The sequence below is a fragment of the Salvia splendens genome, chromosome 3 (assembly GCF_004379255.2).
Source record: "Salvia splendens isolate huo1 chromosome 3, SspV2, whole genome shotgun sequence".
NCBI classification, from domain to species: domain Eukaryota; kingdom Viridiplantae; phylum Streptophyta; class Magnoliopsida; order Lamiales; family Lamiaceae; genus Salvia; species Salvia splendens.
The window spans coordinates 8,748,076-8,768,126 of NC_056034.1; the positions used below are offsets into that span (position 1 = coordinate 8,748,076).

The 20,051-nt window shown below is 37.6% G+C and overlaps 1 long non-coding RNA gene across 3 annotated transcripts; it reads right to left on the minus strand.

The window, feature by feature from the left end:
- Positions 1-15,801: 15,801 nt before the first annotated feature.
- Positions 15,802-17,885, minus strand: LOC121797150. 3 transcript variants are annotated; one of them, XR_006049800.1, is made up of 2 exons: positions 16,335-17,885; positions 15,802-15,979 (listed from the first exon to the last, which is right to left on the minus strand). It is a non-coding gene; the product is annotated as an uncharacterized LOC121797150 (long non-coding RNA). The 3 variants fall into 3 exon arrangements; XR_006049801.1 differs by having other exon boundaries at positions 16,291-17,885; XR_006049802.1 differs by having other exon boundaries at positions 16,278-17,885.
- Between the last annotated feature and the right edge of the window lie 2,166 nt (positions 17,886-20,051).

Here is a 20,051-nt window from a genome sequence, read left to right on the forward strand (position 1 = left end):
TAGAAATATATGCAGGGCTGAGTACAAAAAGTACTCAGTGAACACATTGCCGAAAGTTACACATATACATTTGAAAATATTGTCAAGCCATCATCACAGTAACACTCGGGGGTTTATTGAAAATGCCCGAGCTTACTAAAAATATTCACATTGGACTGCAGTCCCTTTTTCCTGTACTTAGCCATATCTGATCACATTGTGCCGTCGAGATGGTGTTCTCGCACGGTCACCTTCTCTGCCCAACATGTCAGAGGTATTCTTGTGCCGGGAAGGTGGCCACCTTCCTCGGTCACCTGCTCTGCCCAACATGCAGAGGGAGCTTGTGTACACTAGTCCGAGCGGGGACACCACCCTCACTGGGACCCGAATTCGACTTATATCATCATTCATAATTCCTTTGGCCTTAGCCAAACAGATAGGCATCATACAAAAACATTTATGGCAAGACAACATCTTTAAGAATCACGAACATGTGTTCGTGTTTTCATGAAAGACGATTTGTATTTTTGGTATAAGAAAGCTCACCTTGATCGTTTAGTTTCTTTAACTTGAATTTTCCTGACTCCACCCTTAACTCACGGAGATAGCCTTTTGAAAACAAACAACGTACTAATAAGACTCGAGAAATTCACATACTTACAGGAATGCATGCCCCTACTTTATTTCTTTTATCATTTGTTCACCGTTAGAAAATTTTAGAAACTTGCATATTAATTAAATTGGGAAATTTAATTAATAGCACTTCTTTATTAGACTTAATTATTTCTGTGACTTGAGAACGTCGTCTCCCTCTTTCTTTCCATTTCCTTAGTGGCCGCCCGAGGCGTCGCGGGGCGATGCCGGTCGGCCGCTTACGCCCATAATTCCTCTGTTAACTCCTCGTATTTTCCATCATAATCTCAAACAAAAATCCCAAAATTTATTTAAGCGCATAATTGAATTATCGCAACTATTTCCCCTTTGTTAAGAAAAATTCATATGTTTTCCGGGCTTGGGATAAATTATTCATACTTCAAAATTATTTTGAAATTAAATAAATTACTCCTAAAAATTTATTTAATCCCATGATTAACTTATCGTAATAATTTCCCACCGAGAATTTATATTTATTTCGGCCTTGGAAAAATTCTAAAATTAATTAAACGATTTCCCACAATTAATTCAATTATAAACCCAATGATTTATTTATAAAACCCAAATTCTCCACCTTATCTCTCAAATTAATATTTTAAAGCCCCAAAACAAATTAAGTGGAGCCCAACTTAATTTAATCATTCAATTAATTTATTAAGCCCAAATTTCTTAAATAAAGCAAAGGCCCAATTCTTTAAATAAAAAAGAAAACAAAAGGCCCAATTCAAAAAAAAATATAAGTGAGCCCAAATTATACTCCGCCCTTCCACCACACGTATCATCTACTCTCTCTCTCTCACCTAATCACTATTCACCTTCTCCCTCATTTCACAAAATGCACAACCTCTTACTCTCCCCTCTCTCTCGTCGCCGATCCGCCGTCGCCATCCTCAGCACCACCGTTCGCCGACGTCTCCTTCCTCTTCTCTCTCTCTCCTTTCTCTCTCTTCTCTCTTTCTCTCTTCTCCATACCGCCGCCACCACCGCTGCGGATCCGCTCCCGCCGCGGATCCGCCTCAGCCGCCGTCGCCGAGGGCCTCCCCAGCCGCCGTGGATCCCGCTATTACCTCGTGCAGCTCCTCCCGCCGCCGTTCGCGTCGCTGCCACCTCCGGCTGTGTTTCTTTTCCCCTCCTCTCTCTCCCGATCCGCCGCCGCCGTTCAAGCACATGCGGCGGCTTCGGCCTCCTCCGCGCCTCATGTTACCGGAGCAGCCTCCCGGCGCCACTCCAGCCCCAGCCGCTGCCTCCTCGCCGAACTCCCGGAAGGTATTGTTAATTTTTAAACTTCTTTCTCTTTTCTTTTTTTTTTAATTTCCTTCTCTTAAAGATTTAACATTTGATTTAAGTGTTTTGTGTTTTCATCTTATAGATTCATCAAGATTGTGAAGTTATCCTTGGCACGGGGGTGTGGGCTGTCCTCGTCGTCTCCGGGCTGCCAAAGAGCCATCGCCGGAAATCCGGCAGATTCTTATTCTAGAGATAAGTTCTTTTTTTTTTTCCATTCTCTCTAGTTAATTTAGGTGGTAGGATTTTAGTTGGTGTATTTACTGAATTCGGTGAACTTGAATATTATGGATCATGTATTATGTCTACTTCTTTACTTGGTATTACTTGGTATTGTTGGTGTTCTAGATTTAAGATGTATGCATGGTTCGTGTGTGTAAAGAGAAAGGAGTTCTTGGAGTTTACCTTTTGATGGTGAAAAAGTGTCGTTGGATCGTAGTGATCGACTCTACAATGGTTGCAAATCTCCCTCTCTATCCTATATTGTGTTGGTGTGGGAAGAGAATTTAGAATGTTTGATGGTGACGTGGCTGAGTGAAAAAGATTTGTGTATGTGTATATATGTATAAAAGATGGCAAGTGGGACGGATATGTATCAAAAAAAATTCTGTGAGAGGATAAAGATTGTTTTTTTTCCTCTGTAACCATTAATGCAGCATTAATTGCTGCTGCATATATTTGATTCTCACGGATATGCCCTCCTTTTTTTTGTTTATTAATTTAATTATTTGAGGATTTGTTCACTTGTTCGTTTAATTTGAGTAGGTATAATCGGCTCAAGTCCGTGGCTGTCCGCGCTGAAGTACCCGATTTTCTTAGAACGCAGGATGTATAAATTAAATTTTGTTCGATGTATCAGACATTGAAATTTTAATTTTGGGATCTTATTTATTTATTTAAATTTATTATATACATATAGGTGTATTATATTTTTACGTGTTCTATTTACTTGCCTAACGTCAAAACAAACAACCACGGAAATCCATCATAGCTCGGATTTAATCGCATAAACGTTACTTATATAGGTAATCGCATATAAATTTTTATTTGGTGTTACTTTAGTCTTTCTTTTTTTTTTTACTTTTTTTTTAGTTGTACTTGAAATATTCGTTCGAGAACGAAGCAACGATTATTTATAATTCCAAGATCAATTATTATACATGAAAATGGCAGATTCTACAACGATCACTTATTATTTATCTTTAGGTTAATAATAATAATAAGGTACGAAAGTTCGGGTTGTTACATTCTACCCCCTTAAAAGAAATTTCGTCCCGAAATTTAGAAAGTATTTAGGCAAAAAGTTCAGGATATTTCTCCTTCATTTTCTCTTCTAGCTCTCATGTTGCTTCTTCCTGTCCGTGGTTTTTCCACAAAACCTTCAATGTAGTAATTGACTTGTTCCGAAACTGCTGCACCTTTCGATCTAGTATTTCTACCGGCTTTTCTTCATAACTCAGGTCAGGTTCTAGAGCGATTTCTTCATGACGAATCACATGTTTCGGGTCGAACACGTACCTTCGAAGTTGGGAGATGTGGAATACGTTGTGTACGTTTTCAAAGTTGGGTGGTAATGCCAAGCGATATGTTACTAGGCCCACATCCTCCAGAATTTCATAGGGTCCAATAAATTGTGGTTTTAATTTCCTTCGAGTCCAAATCTGATTATTTCTTTGGAAGGGGTTACTTTCTAGAAGACCTTCTCCCCGATGATAAATTTCAATTCCGTTCGACGTTCGGTGGCGTATCATTTTTTTTTTGGCGTTTTCTGCAGTGGTCAATGTCTTGCCTCCCATGAGGGTCTCACGCGAGGAAATATAGAGTTGATCTAACCGTTTTAACTTTGATAGGAACTGAATTTGGGATTCCAAGAGAAATATTCGAATCGTTCTTACTTTGGGTAGGCTCCAAGGTAACCATGAAAACAAAACGATTATAATTATTTCAATTACGTGGGTATTTGGTTCACCACAAACTCTCACCAGTTGCTTGCAACAAAGGTTTTTTTTTTTTTTTTTTTAAATGCGGAGACTAGGTTCAATTGGGCTCATTATGCTCACCCACCAGAAAAGAAAAGATACAACTTCAAAGGGCTTGAGCTATACCCATAGAACTTGGAAATTTTATTATGGGAAGAGCTTGCCAGATGGAATAAATTGCGAAAGTGAGGGTATAATGAATCGAATGCAGATGCCAATAATAGGTTGTCAATAATATAATCAAAATGAGCAGTGAAGTATAAAAGTTTCAAGTATCCCCAGATGATAACAGGAAGACCTGAGATGGTTGGTTACAAATGGATTTGAAAATAATAGGAAAAACAAACAATTGCAATTTGCTCAACAACACTGTGATAGAATATCATATCAACAAAATTTTTAGAGTTTATAAGCAATTCAGGGAAACTAACTAATAAAGAGGGCAACAAGAGGAAACTAGCCAAGGAAGAAGCAATATGCCAGCTTTAAATATAGAGCTGTAGAAAAGCTCAAATCAAGAGACAACAGTCATATTTGAATTTAGAAGATGAGAGTACTCATATAAAACAAAGAACTTATCAATAAGTATGTCTTAAAACACAAAGGGTCAAATTAAAAGGTTTAAGGTCTCACCAGATGGCTGTTCCAATATAGTAAGACTGAAAATCACTGGTCTCAAGTGGATTTGAGAAAGAAGAATAACAAGGAACTACCCTTTTGGGTCAACAACATCGTGATACTATATCACGTTAATGAATTCACAAAGTTTTTAACCAAATCACGGAAATTAACTAGTAGAGAAGACAATCAGAGCAAACTAGTTCAGGAAGAGAACAAAGTACTTTAGACTTGGAGTTGCTAAAGAGCTCAAAGCATGATGGAATAATTTTTAATGGAATTAAGAAGAGGGAACTACTCATATAAAATAAAGAGCTTGTCAAGAAGCACCTTTGAAAACAAAAAAGTCCACTAATGATCTTTGAAGAATATTATCATTGAAGAGACAATAGTTTAGGGAAACATGTTCATTCTGAAGGCTATAAATAAACCAGCTCCGAGTATAAGAGTTTGCTGGCAAGAATTCAGAGAGTCAAAGTATTGCTTTTATGCAGAATGAGTAAAGAAGGACCGTAGTCACTGGAGGTTATCAGAAAACATGAGGGAGTAAGCTCAAAACTGAAAGTGATTCACAATCTTGACATAGAAGAAGGAAAGTAATGGCACATTACCTTGCAAAAGGAGTCATTTAAGTTCTTAATTCAACAAAAGGTATTTTGATCAAGAGGGGTGCGAGAAAAATGGAATTCATGGGAATCCAAGTAAGCGTTGTTGATGAATCTTCTTGGTTAACTACAATGGTGATACTCCCTTTTTAATTCTTTATAGATAATGGTAAATGAGTTATGGGAAACTTTGGTCACAAGCTACTTGCACCTTACGATCACGTCAGATGACCATATGTGGGGATTATGACTCTTGGGTATTCTCGGTTCGTCATAATGCTCATCCTCGTAACACGTCGTTTCTGTTTACTTATTATTGTAGAGCTAGGTTCTTTGTTTACATTGTAATCATATTCTCTTGCTATGTATGTGTACATCACTTAGTTGGATCAAAGGTATGATCCTTTGGAGTGATTGGATTGTCCAGAAAGACAATAGTTAACCTAGATTATTCATGTCATTGGGACGTAGAAACATCGTTTTGTTCTATGTTGGATTGCTTTTCTCGAAGTTTCTTTCTTATCACGTCCTTTTCTTTTCGTCGCTCGGGAAAGCGAGAAACGTTCATACTGTACTTCTAAGTTCAAGTTCATATTGTGTTCTAGAAGGAACGCATAACTACGTATTCTAAGTTCTTGGAAATTTTGATTTTCCCATTCTAGCAACATGATTCAATGACTAACTCAAAAAGAGATGTCATTTCACCAATTGGTACTAGACTGGTATACTTTATACTTTCATATTTCAGTACCTTTTTCTATTTAGGAAAGTTACTTATTTTATTCATGCATTCACAGTCTTTAGCCAAGAAAAGACATACTAACTCTTTTTTTTAAGCACGCTACCAAATCAAGAAACATCAACTCTTTCTTTAAACTAAGTATTTTCATCTTTTCACTCAAATCAACTGTATGAGTTATTTCTCCATTTCAAACTTTCAAACATCTTGACTTTCTTTTGAAAAATAACAAGTTACCTTTTTCCTCATTGAGCGCGATTGGTGGGAGTGCTAAGAGCATTTTCATCGATTAGACAGTCTAGTGGAACAAGGCTAGACCAAAGATTTTCAAACGAGACTCTCGGGTTCAGAGTGAGAAAGAATGCTCTGATACCACTCTGTCACGACCGCACTTTCTAAGGATAGAAAACACGGTTGATCGCGACTAGGGGATGATTAAAGAAGCGGGGAAAGAAATAAGGGGAAAATAAAATCAAGCATTGGTTGCGAGACATGGCTAATCAAGTGCTGATACATAGAAGAAAAGATACTCGATCATGAAATCTTGAGTAATTGTTTGTAAAAATGTCAAAATATCAGAGTTTTGAACAAAATAGACCTGAGTCTTTTAAGATGCACAACGGAAGCAAATGAACGCGGTTCCATGTATGAAGACATGAACCTCCGAGAGTCAAAATTTGACGGAATTAACTGTCTTGTCTCAATAGCACTTCCCCCACCACTTCGCCGCTCAACCTGCACATTTAGAAATATATGCAGGGCTGAGTACAAAAAGTACTCAGTGAACACATTGCCGAAAGTTACACATATACATTTGAAAATATTGTCAAGCCATCATCACAGTAACACTCGGGGGTTTATTGAAAATGCCCGAGCTTACTAAAAATATTCACATTGGACTGCAGTCCCTTTTTCCTGTACTTAGCCATATCTGATCACATTGTGCCGTCGAGATGGTGTTCTCGCACGGTCACCTTCTCTGCCCAACATGTCAGAGGTATTCTTGTGCCGGGAAGGTGGCCACCTTCCTCGGTCACCTGCTCTGCCCAACATGCAGAGGGAGCTTGTGTACACTAGTCCGAGCGGGGACACCACCCTCACTGGGACCCGAATTCGACTTATATCATCATTCATAATTCCTTTGGCCTTAGCCAAACAGATAGGCATCATACAAAAACATTTATGGCAAGACAACATCTTTAAGAATCACGAACATGTGTTCGTGTTTTCATGAAAGACGATTTGTATTTTTGGTATAAGAAAGCTCACCTTGATCGTTTAGTTTCTTTAACTTGAATTTTCCTGACTCCACCCTTAACTCACGGAGATAGCCTTTTGAAAACAAACAACGTACTAATAAGACTCGAGAAATTCACATACTTACAGGAATGCATGCCCCTACTTTATTTCTTTTATCATTTGTTCACCGTTAGAAAATTTTAGAAACTTGCATATTAATTAAATTGGGAAATTTAATTAATAGCACTTCTTTATTAGACTTAATTATTTCTGTGACTTGAGAACGTCGTCTCCCTCTTTCTTTCCATTTCCTTAGTGGCCGCCCGAGGCGTCGCGGGGCGATGCCGGTCGGCCGCTTACGCCCATAATTCCTCTGTTAACTCCTCGTATTTTCCATCATAATCTCAAACAAAAATCCCAAAATTTATTTAAGCGCATAATTGAATTATCGCAACTATTTCCCCTTTGTTAAGAAAAATTCATATGTTTTCCGGGCTTGGGATAAATTATTCATACTTCAAAATTATTTTGAAATTAAATAAATTACTCCTAAAAATTTATTTAATCCCATGATTAACTTATCGTAATAATTTCCCACCGAGAATTTATATTTATTTCGGCCTTGGAAAAATTCTAAAATTAATTAAACGATTTCCCACAATTAATTCAATTATAAACCCAATGATTTATTTATAAAACCCAAATTCTCCACCTTATCTCTCAAATTAATATTTTAAAGCCCCAAAACAAATTAAGTGGAGCCCAACTTAATTTAATCATTCAATTAATTTATTAAGCCCAAATTTCTTAAATAAAGCAAAGGCCCAATTCTTTAAATAAAAAAGAAAACAAAAGGCCCAATTCAAAAAAAAATATAAGTGAGCCCAAATTATACTCCGCCCTTCCACCACACGTATCATCTACTCTCTCTCTCTCACCTAATCACTATTCACCTTCTCCCTCATTTCACAAAATGCACAACCTCTTACTCTCCCCTCTCTCTCGTCGCCGATCCGCCGTCGCCATCCTCAGCACCACCGTTCGCCGACGTCTCCTTCCTCTTCTCTCTCTCTCCTTTCTCTCTCTTCTCTCTTTCTCTCTTCTCCATACCGCCGCCACCACCGCTGCGGATCCGCTCCCGCCGCGGATCCGCCTCAGCCGCCGTCGCCGAGGGCCTCCCCAGCCGCCGTGGATCCCGCTATTACCTCGTGCAGCTCCTCCCGCCGCCGTTCGCGTCGCTGCCACCTCCGGCTGTGTTTCTTTTCCCCTCCTCTCTCTCCCGATCCGCCGCCGCCGTTCAAGCACAGGCGGCGGCTTCGGCCTCCTCCGCGCCTCATGTTACCGGAGCAGCCTCCCGGCGCCACTCCAGCCCCGGCCGCTGCCTCCTCGCCGAACTCCCGGAAGGTATTGTTAATTTTTAAACTTCTTTCTCTTTTCTTTTTTTTTAATTTCCTTCTCTTAAAGATTTAACATTTGATTTAAGTGTTTTGTGTTTTCATCTTATAGATTCATCAAGATTGTGAAGTTATCCTTGGCACGGGGGTGTGGGCTGTCCTCGTCGTCTCCGGGCTGCCAAAGAGCCATCGCCGGAAATCCGGCAAATTCTTATTCTAGAGATAAGTTCTTTTTTTTTCCATTCTCTCTAGTTAATTTAGGTGGTAGGATTTTAGTTGGTGTATTTACTGAATTCGGTGAACTTGAATATTATGGATCATGTATTATGTCTACTTCCTTACTTGGTATTACTTGGTATTGTTGGTGTTCTAGATTTAAGATGTATGCATGGTTCGTGTGTGTAAAGAGAAAGGGGTTCTTGGAGTTTACCTTTTGATGGTGAAAAAGTGTCGTTGGATCGTAGTGATCGACTCTGCAATGGTTGCAAATCTCCCTCTCTATCCTATATTGTGTTGGTGTGGGAAGAGAATTTAGAATGTTTGATGGTGACGTGGCTGAGTGAAAAAGATTTGTGTATGTGTATATATGTATAAAAGATGGCAAGTGGGACGGATATGTATCAAAAAAAATTCTGTGAGAGGATAAAGATTGTTTTTTTTCCTCTGTAACCATTAATGGAGCATTAATTGCTGCTGCATATATTGATTCTCACGGATATGCCCTCCTTTTTTTTTGTTTATTAATTTAATTATTTGAGGATTTGTTCACTTGTTCGTTTAATTTGAGTAGGTATATGGAAGGGGGGGAGAGTGGATTCAGAGAGACGCTCTTTCGTACGTATGCACAGAAATTGATCAATGCAAGCGCTCGGTCAAGACACCATGCTTCTTAAGTCCACTGGAGCACAGGGTCCAGGAACTCAAGAGAACATACAGTGCTTTAGTCGTTGGACACTCTCAACTCCCCTTTCAAAAAATAATATAAATCCCTCAACCCGAATACTATGAATTAGTATAGGGAAGTGGGGTCGATCCCACAGAGATGGACTCGCAAAGTAGTGCTCAGAGGCTTTGGACAAACAAATGGCTGCTGCCACGCAAAAGGGTTGAGAATTTTAAACTAACTCTAGACCTAGGCAGGAAATGTAAATGCTAGACCTAGGACATGTTAACTTGTAAATTCAGACTTCGACAGCAAGAAACATAACCACTTCCTGGACAGTGTAAACAACTACCTAATCTAGCTAAACAGAATATAACTGAAAGTGGGGACCATCATTCAAAAAGTGGCAAGTACAGAAAGGACTGCAGACAACAAACTTTGACGCTAGCTCGTAGCACAATGCATCCTCTCAGCTGGATTAAACTTGCAGATGAACAAAACAGAACACAAAGCGAGATTCGAACAGAATATAGAAATTTGCTCGTCGGAAACTTGCCACAAAATGGAAACACATCAGATCTGCGTACACTAGACGGAATGAAAGAAAAACACGTAAACTAGGCATAAAAATCAGATCGAAACTACTTCAGATTCACGCCAGAATACTTGATCCACTCCGGATCCAAGACATCCGAACTCAACAACAAACAAATTCAGCAGATCAAACACGGATTCCTCTACAATCCAACTCCAATCTCCCAGATCTGACCATTAACCTGCAATGACTCAAAAACAGCTGCGAAACGCATCCAACTCAGACAATTTAAAACACCAAAATCTCAACAACGAAACAATCAAACTAGAAATCAACACAATTGCCATAACAGAAAATCAAACTTGCATTAAAACCAGAGATTCTTCGGTAAAAACAGCGAACCGAGCTTCGAACAACGAAGCTCGGCAGAGTAAGTAAAATCCGGAAAGCGAAAGAGAAATTGTTTCTTCGCCCCAAATAAGAGCGGTGTTACACACTATCGAAAGCTAAGATGAAACCCCGGACGTGTGAACTGAAATCTCCGCAAATTAGTACCAAGTGTGTGTATGGAAAAATGAACTAAGCAACAGGCTGTGGTGAGGTCTCCACCGAGAAGATCCCTCCAGCTTGCATGCTTCTGCCTTTTATAGATGCGGACATAGCCCTCGAGTCTTCGTAGAAATCCCTATTCTACCCTTCAACTCTAGAGCTTCCTCCGTCGAGCAATTCTCTTCATAATCGTTCACTAAATCGCCATTTCCTCGACCCTGTGATTTTTTGGTCTTCTTTCCTGGATCTGGCGAATTCCTTCACACACCTGGCTTAAAACGTGCGTTAGCCCCAATAAAATCACGAATTAAGTCCCTAGACCCATGCATGAAATTAGCCTTATCAGTATAATCGGCTCAAGTCTGTGGCTGTCCGCGCTGAAGTACCCGATTTTCTTAGAACGCAGGATGTATAAATTAAATTTTGTTCGATGTATCAGACATTGAAATTTTAATTTTGGGATCTTATTTATTTATTTAAATTTATTATATACATATAGGTGTATTATATTTTTACGTGTTCTATTTACTTGCCTAACGTCAAAACAAACAACCACGGAAATCCATCATAGCTCGGATTTAATCGCATAAACGTTACTTATATAGGTAATCGCATATAAATTTTTATTTGGTGTTACTTTACTCTTTCTTTTTTTTTACTTTTTTTTTAGTTGTACTTGAAATATTCGTTCGAGAACGAAGCAACGATTATTTATAATTCCAAGATCAATTATTATACATGAAAATGGCAGATTCTACAACGATCACTTATTATTTATCTTTAGGTTAATAATAATAATAAGGTACGAAAGTTCGGGTTGTTACAGGTACGCCTCTGTTTAAATATGATCAATTTTTTTTTTGTGATGTTATGACTAGATGGGCGGCAATGAAGCACTTTCCTTTTAACGTTTATGATGATAAAAAATTTGAGGCTACCCACGAGAAAGATTTTCCCATCCTTGCGTCAATGGCCAAGGAGATTTTCTCTGTTCCGGCTTCCACTGTCGCCGTCGAGTCCGCTTTTAGTGTTGGCTCGCGTGTGTTGGATGAATCAAGAAGTAAGCTCTCGGCGAAAAATATGGAAGCCGTGATGTTACTTGATGATTGGGCCAAAGCCGACGTCAGAGAAGAAGAAAATGATTGGGATGATCGTCAGGAGGGATCACAAGATGAATTCACCGGGGATGAATCGTAGGCCAACCGTAAACCGCCGGCGGCCATGCCAAATAGGTAAGTAAGGTAAGAGAACTACGTGGGCTTTGATTCCCTACTGCAAATGAGCATTGGGGATACGTAGGCATCTCAACTTAAATTTTAAATTTAAGTTGAGTTCAAGTCCTTTTTCCTTTATTTCTTTTTTTCCCATTTGTTCTTATTTTAAAAATATGCAAATACAATTACATAATTGTATTTGTATATACTCTAGTCGATGAAGTAGATTTCTCTATACGGCTAAATCCGGGAAACTTTTGACAATTCTACTATAATTGTTGATTGTTAGACTAAACTCAACATTAAAAGTTGAATTGCTAAAGGTATCCTTAATTTAGTTATGTAGAAAGATCTCCTTCGCCGATTAAGAGTATATATACTTATAATTTTTTTAATAAGAACTTCTAAGTCTTTTTTGTCAACACTTGTAAATTGTAATTGTTGTAGCTTGTATTTAAATTTTTCGATTTGTAATTGTTGTAACTTGTAATTGTTGTAACTTGTATTTAAATTTTTCGATTTGTAATTGTTGTAACTTGTACTTAAATTTTTCGATTTGTAATTGTTGTAACTTGTACTTAAATTTTTCGATTTGTAATTGTTGTAACTTGTAAACGTGTAATTTCAGTAAAATTGCAACTTTCATCGTACATTTTTGAATAAATATTACACGTTGGAGTCGTAATTTAATTGAAAAATGCAAAAAAAGGCCGAACCGCCGAACCGGCCCGAAAACCGGCAGTTTTGAACCGCCGCTTGAACCGCCGGTTTTTTGAACCAGAATCGGAACCGCCGGGACCCTAGGCGGGCCAGTTCCGGTTCATGCATTTCGTGAACCATGAACCGCCGGTTCATGAACCGGAACCGGCGGTTCATGAACCGTGTGCACACCTAGGATGGTCTACTCAACTTTAAGTCAAATCATATGTTGTTGTGTCAGGTTGCATGCAGGGCGGAGTCATCATTGTGGGTAATTTGATAAAAATGCCCTTTTAGGGCCTCAGGGTGTTATCGTCTGAAAAAACCTCATTTGTGACTATATATATTGTTAGGCCTCTCTGATGCTATTTTTATTTTATTATGAGTCACTGGTGCAACAAGTGCAAAAGTTAGGGTTATTTGATGCAGTTCACTTATTTTAAATAATCATAATCATTCACATTTAATTATTTGATTACTATAAAATTATAAATTTTAAATTAAATAATTTTTTAAAATTTTAAATAATCATAGCTATTTGCATCAAATTATATTTTTGTTGTAAACATAAATTTCTATAAGAAATTAATTTAAGATTATAGAATAATTATATTCACACTCTATTTTAAAAGTGTTTTAATTGCAGTTTAAGAATTAAAAATAATTGAACTCTGATTAAGATATAATTGCAAGTAGATGGAATAAAATGACTAGGCAAATTATATGATGCAGCACTATTAAAATCGGCTACCAAAATTTTGTTATACTTCAATTTATGAATTTCTCTAAATAAATGGCACCATTTTGTTGCATTAGTCATCCATAATTTTTGTATTTCCATATATAAATCCATGTAATTTGGTAATGAGTTAACTTAACAAATATAACAAAAGGACAACAAGTAAAGGAATAAATAGTTTATAAGAAAACCGGTGTAAATAAAAATCGATTTAAAATTTAAGGGCATTCTGTGTATACAATTTTTGTTAATTTATCTTTATTCTAGAGTTTCAAATGCTTATAGATTTAATTGTGTTCAATTAATTTAATGAAGCCACTATGTCCACGAAACACCGCGTCGCGGCACTATAGCTCACAATTATTGCCACTCTAATCGTTTATACTAACTCACAAGTATTGTGTCCACATTGACGAATCCAAATAACAAAACTCGTAGAATCAGGGATACAAGATAAATAATAAATAATATGTTCAAAATTATTATTTTAAAAAAGATGCAAAATGGAGTATTACTATTCTATATATGAATGTAAGAAAAGTTAAAATTAAAAGCATAAAAATATAAAAAATGTAGAAAAGTGTTAGAAAATTAAAGTACATCAGGCTATTAACATTATAGGATTTTAAAATTTGGACTTATTTATAAAAAAATAATTATTGAAAGATCAGTTATTTATTTTTAATCTAGACCAAGGGCTACTCCCTCCCTCCGTCTGCAAAATTTTGTCAACATTTAACTCAATGAGAGTTTTAAGAAATGTGAAAAAAAACGAGTTAAAAAGTTAGTGGAATGTAGATTCTACATTTATATTAGTATTAGTTGCAGCAGAAAAAAGACGATTCCGTCGCCTTGGCAGCCACACTCCGTCTTGACATCATGTGAGGGGGTTCAATCAGGGTACGCAGTAGCCCGTTAAGGGGAGGCCTTAACCCACTGGCTGCCAGAAGCCCATGCAGTGAAATTTGAACCCATGCTCATTGCAGCAAGATTTGCCTCTCAGTTGCCAACTGTGCGGTCGATGCGGGTACATTTTATATTAGTATTAGTTTTATAATAGAATGTGAGTGCAGTGAGTTAGTGGAAAGTGAACTTCAATTATCTAAAATGAAAAAAATGGATAACATTTTGTGGACGGATCAAAATGATAAAAGTGGACAATATTTGAATGACGGAGGCGCAACCGCAAAAGTGCGTTTGCAAATAAAAATATGCTACACCTATGGGCTGTAGAACTTCTTGATAAATAGAAGCCCAATAATTACTATAGTAAGTTTTTAGTAGTGAATTGCTTTTGTGATATTTCATCTATATAAGCTATTTGGTGCATAAAATTGATTAAATGATGAGCGATGAGAAAAAGAAATAATGAAATAAATTGGGGTGACAAAAGAAAAAGAAAAACTAAACTAAAGAACGCATATCAAAATGAAAGCCGTTTGCATATAAGAAAAGAAAGAAGATGGAATATGAGGCAAAGTGACATCGTTTTGCTATCCACCCACTAAAAGATAGAGATCGAATAATGAAACAACCATTGATGTACTCCATTACCAAATAACAATATGCAAATAAACTTAATTATATCTTCATTCAAGCTAAGACAAATTTCAAAGTCTATAGTCATCAAATCAAATTCAGAGAGTTGCAACATTAAGTTACGAATCTATGATTCAGAGAGCTCACAGCCATGCTGGGTTCTTGATAGGGGTAACAACTGTCCACACTCCTGCAGCAAGACCGTACATGCTATTGTTAGCCCTCAATAAATAACTAAGTTGGCTCTTCACTTTCATCTGCATACCTACTTAAACTTCAGGATTGTCTGCACAGGTCCGAAGATCTCCTCCCTTGCAATCGGCATATCATCCGCACTAAACTACTAAATTAGTAACGGATGATCAATAAACTATCAAGTACCAATTTTGACCTTTTCACGCTTCACATAACTGATTACCTTAACATTGGAGAAAACAGTTGGCTGAATGTAATATCCCTTTGTACCCAGTTTCAAGGGTTGCCCCAGCATCCTGTCCAATTCTGATATACTTGAGGATCTTCTCAAATTGTTCCCCATCGATCTGAAGTTCAAAACTGATCGATGGAGAAAACAGTTGGCTGAATGTAAACTCGTATCGAGAGATAACTGTGAGATCGCACAGAAGATGATGGTTCGTTCGCGGGATCCTCCCGTCGAGCAGCCAACTATCGTTCAACTAGAGTTTTTGATAAAATAAATTGCAGAGAAAAGTAAAAGACGATAAAAAGGATAAATTGTATTTCTTCAATGAATGATTTAAAAGATAACAAAGACTCATATTTATAACACTCCCTAATAACCTAATTTAGTAATCAAGAAATATGAAAGATATGCTAAATCAATAATATATGAAATAATAGAGATATGAGAATATTCTATAGATACACCCGTAGTGCCTTATAGCATAATCTATGGCTACACTGATTATTATAATTCTAAAATTACTAATGACCTCCTATACAAATATATATTTACATTTCTCCCTGCAAATTTCTGCAATTTACATTTTTATCTATATATATATATATATAATTTATATTTTGCTCCTTCAAACATATATAAACTTTTCATTCTTCAATTATTTAAACTTTCTCCCTTTCAAGAGGCATAATTATAATAAACATTCAAAATACGAAGTAAAACAGCTATCATATCATCAATTTACTTAATACTTTCAATAAAATAGAAGTCATACAATATTCGAATATGAAGTGTTAAAAATATCCTACAAAACTACATTCCAAGATCGCTTCACCTATTCTATTAAGCCTCCATTCTCATATTCTCCCCAATATTTGACCATTACGATCGTCCAAGCAACTCAGTTCCCTGCATCCAATACACAATTAAATCAAAATTTAAACAAAACCAATCAATTAGACAAAGACATGTAAAGGAAACAGGGCAATATATTGATATGGGACTCCTTGGTGGCACTTGTTAAAAAACTTAGTCAACACCTAGGGAATATACAAATCCTTATATGGAGTCCCAAACATAATAAAGAAAGCAAAATTATATATGTATCAAGCTTCGCTGTGCGAAACAATCTAAATTTTAAAAATATTAAAATACTAATATGCATTTGATAACTGTGAAATCAGAAATAAAATGTATCAAGTCTCACTGTCAAAGCTTACTCCACGAAAGTAATAAACAATGCACTATGCTCGCATGATCGTACTTGGATGTAGTAATTTGAGCACCATTTCCATCATTGCAAGATGTTCCGAATGAATCTGGAAATAGCTTCTCTCTGCCTCAATTTTGTAATATTCAACCATAGAGATTATATCACACTTAAAAACAATAAACAATTTGAAATATGAAACTTATAGATCACAATTCATCAAGTATGCAATCTCTATACTCCACATATCCTGGACATGGGTAGTTGCATCCAAGACCTTGTAGAAACAAACAAAGATGACTCTTAGACATAAAGTGCAATATATCAAATATGAAAAGCAAAACAGTGAGAACAACCTATAATCTAAAATATGTATACATAGAACAAAAGGCAAAAAATGGAACGTAGTTAAAAAGGAACAAAGCTTAAGCATACTTTTAACTATGTTTTAAATTCTTATCAGATTACATACTCAAATGAACACCAAAAAACAAACAAAAAACAATAGTTTTTACCTTTGTGACATATTTGGTTTGTCTTGCAAAACAAAACAAGCATTGCTCCGTCCTTAGAAGCCATAAGTGCTTACATTGAGTAAAAAACACATATACAACCAGACTATCGATAAACAGAGTACAATTTAGAGATCCAACAGAAGTAAAAATATATTTGCTAAATAGAAAAATATATACTACTTTGAAAGAAGGAAAATTAAAACTCACTTTGATAAACCCAACTCACAACCTATCCAAGCCCCTTGGCCTAGCGGTAAAGGGTGCTGGATACCGCCTCCATCCTGGAGGTCTCGAGTTCGAACACTGGGTGGCGTAATTTGTCTTTCCTCCTTGTTATAGGAGTTGATTTGTAATTTCCTCCTTCATATATATGATATAAATATATGAAGTTAATTTAAAAAAAAAAAAAAACCCAACTCACAACCAAATACTAAGTTTTCTCAATCTCCAACCCAAGGCATCCCAAACTCCAGAACTTATAAAATTCAGTCCAACAACGTTTTTAGTGACTTAATCTACACCAAATTATCCAAATTCTAAACTTGGAATTGCAACATAACTGTAATCCATAAATAAAATTGCAAAATAAATTCATTAACATCTAGGGTAAGGAGTACAATTTTTAGGACCATTGTACACAGTGAGATAACAAATGAGTGAAATCAAGGGTCGTATTATTTCGTCTTGCTTGACTCGCTACAAAATTCACATACAAATTAAATGGTTCAAATTAATAAATTACACCACAAAATGTAGAAATCAAAGAGAAACACTTTAAATATCTGTAGATAGTGCAAGAACGGCAAAATTAAAGAGAACTGCAAATTAACCAATTACACCACAAAATGTAAAAATTAAGGAGAAGCGCTTTAACTACCGGTGGATAGTGCAAGAACGGTAAAATGCAGGACTACACCAACATACAATCCTGGCACTTGCAGATTAATTCGAGGCTTCTTCGATTTGTTAGATGAGAAGGCGTTAGGGTTTGGCTGGGAGTTAATGGCGGTGAGAACGGTGGGGTAAGTAACGGGAGTATTAGTGGTAAAGTTTCCACCAAATTAAGTATATCAAGGTTTCAGTTTTTTAAATTTTGGAGTACTAATTGAGTTATAAAATTTTAGAATATACTAAATCTTAACAAGTTTAAGTAGTGGAGTATAAGTTACCGCCAAAATATTTACTAAATGTTTCTTTCTTCATTTACCATTCCAATATTCCATTGATAATCAAAAGATGTTGATTATTGGAAGTGCCAGTAAATGACTATTATTATGGCTTTTACTTCTCAGTGTAATATAGTGTTCGGCATAAACGTGATAAGAGACGAATGTAGTGATGAAGCATTTATAATGGCATTTTTTATATAGTGTAGTGAAATAAGTGAAGTGAAAAGTCAATTTTCTAGTAGTGTTATTAGCTCTCTTGTGTTGTATGAGCTCGGACAATGTCCACTCAATTAGTGTGAACGTTTTATCACTTCCGGCCACAAACATGTTCAAAATGAGTGCTTTAATAGAGATATCACCGAGAACAAAGCCACATCTCTCATTCCTCGATAACTCAAGCAAAACATCCACAAATGGAGGAGCACCAGTTGATAGCCGAGTTGCAAAGGGTGACAATCTCTTGATCTTCTCATCAAGCCGCTTAACAAAAATATCAAGCTCCATCGTCTTCACAAAATGGACTTCATAATATATATCACCGAATTTGCTTGAACTTCTCCAAATAATATGCAAATAGAGATTATTTGACTCTTGCAAGTCTTGTAATGACCCATTGATGCATTTCTTCCATTCACTACTCTTCAATAAAGTTGATATATACTCAAGTGGAGTCGATATACACCCAAATGGTGACTTAACAGAGTCAATGACAGATAGGGGGTTGGATCCACCATCTCCTTCATTATCTAACAATATCTCTTCGACTTTAACCACCTGTTCAATCTGCAACTCCAAAAAGGGACCCATATGTGAGCCCGACAGTTGTCCGTTGGGCGGGGCTAGTGGAGGTCGAGGCTGGGTGTGCAGTTCCCCCACGTGGCGGTCGGTGTCATCCAAGAAAGACTCCAATTTGGCGATTGAAGCAAGGGGGTGCTCGATGTGAGCGGCATTCTTGGTGAAGGGTCCGGCAAGCTGCTTCCTGCAGTGATGTGGCTGTTGCAGGCTGCCTGCAGTGTCGCGGTTCACGAGCGATTGCAAATCGTAGGGTGCAGCGGAGTAGGACGACATATCGGGCGAGTACGGAGTGGAACGTGACGGAGAACAGCTGGGGATGCAACGGTCGGTTGCTGTAGGGGACACAATACCGGCGTTGTGTATGAGATGCTTAACGGAGGGACTGGATGGACGCTGAACGCTGGGGCTGGTGGAGGACGCATTGCAGCGTGTGAATCGCTCAAGCGACGCTCGTTTGCATCCATCTGGGACACCAATTGCTTGACAACTGCGGTCAAGCGCTCAAGCTGTGAAGCCAAGGCAGCCAATGGTAGGTCCGGTTCCAAATCCTGCATCTCCGTGGGTGGAGTACTCCCATATCCTTTCCCCTTCACAGTGTCACTTTGGTAAACAATTTCATGAGCCAATAACCAAGTCTTCTCACTATAGCCAGCAATCATGTCTTCTTCGTATTTAGAAGAATCCCAAAAATCATTAGGACCATTTACGGATTCCTTCTCTCCATAATTGATAGTTGTTGTTGTGCGTTGATGCTTCGGTGGATACCGGGAAGAGGGTGAGCGCTGCGGTGGCGATGACCAGTCAGGAGGGCTGCGTTGTCGTCGGTAGGGATCTAGATCACAAGTCGACGCTGTTTCGTAGCCATAAGGCGGCTGGATCAGATCTTGGTGGTGGTGTTGAGGTGTGTGTTGTCTCGGTAAGTCCCAGCAGGTAGATGGCCAGACGGTTGGGGATTCTTGAACATAGGATTTGTACTCTTGTTGCACGTGATACCAAGGTGGGTCCCAACAGGAAGGGGGTCGTGGCTGCGGCGGTTGTGTATGACGGTTGCCGAATTGAGGGTTCTGGTGGTAGGGAGTGGGCTGAAATTGATCTGCCGCGTTGAATGATGGCACATCATATGGCAATCCATTGTTGGAAAATTGCAACTCTGAGAATTGTCGTTGTTGGTACATGCTGACGGAGGATGAGAACACAATGAAAGCACCAGATGATACGAGTAAACTCGTATCGAGAGATAACTGTGAGATCGCAGAGAAGATGAAATAATAGAGATATGAGAATATTCTATA